At 38.7% G+C, this 5,491-nt stretch overlaps 1 non-coding gene across 1 annotated transcript; it reads right to left on the bottom strand.

Annotated features, from left to right (window-relative positions):
• Window positions 1-717: 717 nt before the first annotated feature.
• On the bottom strand, window positions 718-824 carry LOC112760751 (small nucleolar RNA R71). The gene has a single exon (XR_003181176.1). It is a non-coding gene; the product is annotated as a small nucleolar RNA R71 (small nucleolar RNA).
• Window positions 825-5,491: the final 4,667 nt, after the last annotated feature.

The following is a 5,491-nucleotide window of genomic DNA, read 5'->3' as shown; positions in this document are numbered from 1 at the left end:
CCATGAAATCAAGCATTAATTTGTGTTATTGGCGGAGATTAACCAAGATTGACATCAAACCGGTTAATTGACTGCCTATATTAGACCTTTATTTTTCTGTCTTTTTAATTTTTCATCTTATCCAAAATTTCATTCACTGTGACGTTGAAAATTCTACCTTTCCTATTTGCTTTTTATTGCTTTTTCATGCAGAGAAATAAAGACAAATAACCTCTCTTGTTTGATCCAGAAATTGAGCGAACTCTTCACTAATTAAGGAAGAAATCTAAAATTCAAGAAGAGAAAATTCTGGAGGAGGAAATTCAAGAGGAACTTGAGCAAGAAAGCATAGAAAACAACAATTTCAATGCAAAGAGGACTCTTGGAGACTTTGTTACCCCCACAAGTAATAGTTATGGGAGTAGCATAGTGAGACCCATTGTGGAGGCAAACAACTTTGAGTTGAAGCCTCAACTCATCTCTTTGGTGCAACAAAATTGCTAATTTAGTGGGAGTCCTCAAGAAGATCCTAATTTGTTCACCTCTACCTTCCTACAAATATGTGACAGGTCAAAATCAATGGTGTCTCTATTGAAGCATATCGCTTAATGTTGTTCCCATTCTTTGTAAGGGATAGCGAAGCAGTGGTTTAAAACTCAACCAAAGGAGAGCATTGCAACATGGGATGATTTGGTTAATAAGTTCTTAACTAAACTTTTTCTCAACCCAGAGGTTAAAAAGTTTAGACATGATATCCAAACTTTCACTCAGAAAGATGGAGAATCTCTCTATGAAGCTTGAAAAAGGTACAAAGAAATATTGAGAAAGTGCCTCCAAAATATGTTTGCTGATTGGGTGCAACTCCAAGTCTTTTATGATGGACTCACTGGTGCGGATTTTGCAATCCATAACTTACTGGCAAGTGCACCAGGTCGTACCAAGTAATACCTCAGGTGAGTGAAGGTCGATTCCATGAAGATTGATGGACCAAGCAACAATGGCTGATTGATTCACTTAGTCAGACAAGCAGAAAAGAGTGTTTTGGGTTTCAATTTGCATCAAACAGTAATTCAAGAAAGCAATTATTAAATTTGGTGTGAAAACTATATAAGAGAACAGTTAAGGTTTCAGAGATATTTATTTTTCCGGATTAAAAATTCTTAATAACTATTTTAATCATACAAGATTCAATTCATGGCAAATGGTAATTGACTAAACTCTAATTCCTTAGTAATTTAGTCTTCTCTAACCTAATCAACCACCAATTCCTTTGTCACTTAATGTAGATTAAAGGTTTAGGTCCAATTCTAGTTTATTAGCTACAAAACCCTAATTACCCAAATATAAGATGATTATATATCACATATCACGTTAAGTCCAGGCAATTAGTGATTTAGGAGGAATTACTTTGAAGCTGATATTCAAGTGAGTTAACTTTTCCAAGAATCAACAAGAATTTATGTAGAAAAAGAGTTATCTTCCAATACACTCAAATTCATAAGGTAAAGAACGAAAGTAATCCTTGAATGAAAATCAGTGCATTAATTAAAATAGAGTGACAATAGTATTAATCCATAGAATAAACAGAGCTCCTAACCTTAACAGGGGAGGTTTAGTTGCTCATGGCTCAGAGAAAAGCTAGGGTTCCAAAAGTGTGTAAAGTGTAGAATGAGCCACCGAGGAGAAGAAGGAGCCCGGAGGACTAAATCTTTTCCCTTTTATATCTAACCTAATTGATTTGAAAATTAAATAAAATAAATAAAATAAAATAATATCTTAACCCTAAAAGATTGTGTTTGATAATAATAATAATAACCAAAAGAAAACAAAATAAATTAATTATTATAAAAATCTTCTATGGATGAAGCCCTTTCCTTGAAGTCCAAAACGCGATGCTGGCACTAAATACCAGACTCAGCGTTTAGCACCGAGGAGGCAGAGAGGGTTGTGGGCGTTGCGATCTTCCTGGTGTTAAACACCAGGCTCGGCATTTAGCGGCACTAGTGTGTGGTTGTTGCACGAATTACGAAGCTCCTGGCGCTAAACGCCAGGTCGGGGCGTTTAGCGCCAACTAACTAGAGGCCTTGCACACATCATGAGATGCCTGACGCCAAATGCCAGGCTTAGCGTTTGGCGCCAGTTTAGCAACTTCACTTTTTTTCTGTACAAACTCTGCCAAACTTACCCGAATTTTTTCTGAAACAAATATAACCATAGTGCGCCTCAAAGTAGCATCCAAATAGGCTTCAAATACTAAAATCTCAATAAAACTTAATAAATTCATATCTAAAATAATAAGAAAATAAAGAACAGTTGCTCACGCATCACAACACCAAACTTGAATTGTTGCTTGTCCTCAAGCAACTAAAAACAAATTTAAACTGAGAAGTGGAATTGCCTGAGAACTGATCTTTCAATTAACCTCCTGTCTCTTCTCTTAGTAGGGTTAATGACACTGTGATCCTGAACAGTTTCGGCATTTCACTATCCTTTGGAGCTCAGGAATGTTAATGTTCCTCAGAACTAGAACTCGGATAATATTATGAATTCTCTTTCTTTTTAACTGCTGATTAATCCTTGAACACAACTTTTTCTTTTGTTCTTTTCTTTGGTGCTTTGTACCTTGAGCCTAGCCGTGACTCTAAATATTTTTTCTCAAGCTTTACTTGACATAAAAACACCACAAGCACTTAATTGGGGAACTCTTTGAGTTCTAATTTTTTTTTTTAATTTTTTCCAGTCAGTGGTGCCCAGAGCCTTTGGCATACTCTTTATTGGCACTTGGTCTCGATTCTAAGTGCACTGTCTCAGGAATCCCTTGACACAGTCACACCACAAACATATGGCTAGAAAATTAACTTTTTGAGCTTTTGATCATATTTAACCTTCCTAGCCATTGATGCTTAGAGCCTTGGACCTTGTTTTTTATTTTCTTTTTCTTTTTGCTGTTTCTTTTTCTTCAAGGATTAATTTCTTGTTTAATTTAGAGCATTCATAATACTTCTCTAAATTCCTGTATGTCAGGAATTAACAACCTTAACTCCAATGTCAAATATACACTATTCTATTCATACATCCAAAACCACAGATAAATACCACCACATCAAGATAAATAAGACAACTCAAAATATATAAGCTCAAGTTCTCATGCATTATACCACCTCTTCTCTTTTTCTCTTTTCTTTTTTTTTTCAGATTCAAGCTTAATGGCTAATACATGAGACAATTTTTTCAATCAAAATAAAAATACTAAAATAAACAACTAGAAATAAAAAGACTTAAATTGCTACTACTCATGCAAAAGGATTAAAAACAAACAGTAAAAAATAGGAAATAATAACTGAAAACAGAAAATAAGGAAAATATCAATAAAAGAACTAAACCACCTCAGTCATGGTGGATGCCTCCTCCTGGGAATCCTCTAGGAGCTCCAAAATCACACCTCAACTGCTCCATCTCCCGCTGCTGGCGCTGCTGCTCCTCCATAAGCTGTTGAAAGAGAGCAGAGTGGCCTTCAAAGTCCATCCTCAGCTAATTAACAAATGATGCCAGATGCCCAATGGATGATGTCAACTGATCCCAATAATTCTGTAGAGGAAAATAGTATCTCTGGGGCATCTCAGGCTGCTGTGGCTGAGGTGGGGGAGCCGGCTCTTCTCTTGGGACTCTAGCATACTCCCGAGCACACTCCATAGTCTTCTTGGAGATGGGTCGCTCAATGTGGATGAGGGTGTCATGGTTAGTCCGCACCCTAGCAGCCTCACAGAGGTGGAAGATCAGATGTGGGAACACTAGTCTGGCACTGGTGGAGGCGTTCGAAGCTGCACTATAAATCTCTTGTGGAATCATCCACTCCACCTCCACCTCATTACCGAGTATGATACAGTGAATCATCACTGCTCGATCCATGGTCACCTCAGAACGGTTGCTCATCAGGATGATAGAGCGTTGAATAAACTCCAACCATTCCCTAGCAATCGGCTTTAGGTCGTGCCGTCCCAACTGGCTAGGCTGCCCCCTCTGAATTGAGCCTCCACTGAGCTCCCGATAGGCTTATATCCGCTAAAATTTGCTCCACACTCTTGTCATGGTTGACTTGCTCAGTGTAGGACTCATCATCATCCCCGGTCTATAGTAGGCAGAGTGTATCTCTCACAATCTGTGGATTGAAGTCAAGTACTCGTCCTTTGACCATGGTGCGCCAGTTCTTAGGGCTGAGGTTTACGACATGCACATGCTTGTAAGTCATCCAAGCATTGGTGTAAAATTCTTGAACCATGAGTTAGCCCACCTCAGTGACTGGGTTGCACAATGTGCCCCAGCCCCGCCTCTGTATCTCTGCTTGTATTTTCGGGTACTCGTCCGACTTTAGATCAAATCGAACCTCTGGAATCACCTTTTTTTGCCCGGTAATCTCATGAAATTGCTCTTCATGGACCTTAGAGCTAAACCGGTGTAACTCATAGGGACTAGTCACTGGGGTCTTCTCCTTCCTCTTCCTAGAGGATGACTATCTATCCTTGGGTGCCATAGAAAATTTTGAAAAGGAGAAAGCGGCGCGGCCACACCAAACTTAGAAAGTTGCTCGTCCCCGAACAAGGAAAAAAAGAGAATATAGAGAAAGAGGGGGTAAAAATGGTGGGGGAGAAAGGAAGATAATGGGAATATAAAAATTGTGGAGGGTGGATTGGTGAATAGAAAATGGTGTGCGAAAGGAAAAGGGTAAAAGAGGGGGAGTGTGAAGTGAAACTTTGTTGTGTGAAAAAGAAGAGGTGAAAGGGGGGTATAAATAGGAGGGGAAGGGGAGGAGAAGGTAAAAAAATTGAATTGAAATAAATGGGGAGGGGGGTAACGGTTGGCAGGGGATGGGAAAGAGAGATTTGGAGAATAGATGTGATGTGATTGGGGAATAGGAGGTATGGTTGGTGGGAAAGAGAGATACGAGGGAGTGGGACCCACAGGTTTTCACCTTTTCAAATTTCAAACCCCTGCCAAAGTAACCGTTTGGGCGCTGTAGCGCCAGCCTCGGCATTTAGCGCCGCAAGTGCGTCTTCATCATTTTTTTGGCAGGATGGCCTGGCGCTAAACACCCAGGTCTGCACTTAGCGTCAAGGAGGCAGAGATTAATTTTTTACATTGTATCACCATTGGCGCTAAACCCTAATTCCTTAGTAATTTAGTCTCCTCTAACCTAATCAACCGCCAATTCCTTTGTCACTTAATATAGATTAAAGGTTTAGGTTCAATTCTAGTTTATTAGCCACAAAAATTCTAATTACCCAAATATAAGATAATTATATGTCACATATTACGTTAGTCCAGGCAATTAGTGATTTAGGAGAAATTACTTTCAAACTGTTATTCAAGTGAGTTAACTTTTCCAAGAATCATGTAGAAAAAGAGTTATCTTCCAATACACTCAAATTCATAAGGTGAAAAACAAAAGTAATATTTGAATATAAATCAGTGCATTAATTAAAATAGAGTGACAATAGTATTAATCCCTAGAATA

The sequence above is a fragment of the Arachis hypogaea genome, chromosome 16 (genome assembly GCF_003086295.3).
Source record: "Arachis hypogaea cultivar Tifrunner chromosome 16, arahy.Tifrunner.gnm2.J5K5, whole genome shotgun sequence".
NCBI classification, from domain to species: Eukaryota; Viridiplantae; Streptophyta; class Magnoliopsida; order Fabales; family Fabaceae; genus Arachis; species Arachis hypogaea.
The sequence above is the reverse complement of the archived record's forward strand: the minus strand, read 5'-3'. Positions and strand labels throughout refer to the sequence as shown.